Below are 459 nucleotides of genomic sequence, written 5' to 3'. Positions count from 1 at the left end.
GGTGTTAGTTTTATTGTTCGAGTCTCTAAGGATTTTCTTTGCCCTCATTGGAAACTTACTTAGCTGCTTCAATACACTTATTTGCAAATGGACAAAGGCACATTTTTTCACTTAAAATAGCTTTGATTTTGAATTGATGAATGCCATTTTTTTCAATAAAAGTAAAATATGTTAACTACTTCGAGCAGAAACATATCGTTTTTAATCCTTGAATGCCATGCTTTTGTCGAAGGGAAATATATCTATATACACGATTAAATGGTCTGTAAATCGATTGCTAAATGGACGAAGTTCTATTGGCTCGGATTTTCTGTCTTCGTGGGAACGCGTGTCGCCCTCGGTGCCGGATCATTCCAACTGATGGATTTTACTCCTGTGAATAACAATTCTTCAAGTGGTAATTTGTTTACGGAATTGGCGAATTGCTTTCTGTACGTTTTTTTTTTCTCTTTTTTTTTC

This window comes from Penaeus monodon, chromosome 25 (genome assembly GCF_015228065.2).
Source record: "Penaeus monodon isolate SGIC_2016 chromosome 25, NSTDA_Pmon_1, whole genome shotgun sequence".
Taxonomy (NCBI): domain Eukaryota; kingdom Metazoa; phylum Arthropoda; class Malacostraca; order Decapoda; family Penaeidae; genus Penaeus; species Penaeus monodon.
This window is presented reverse-complemented; position numbering follows the sequence as displayed.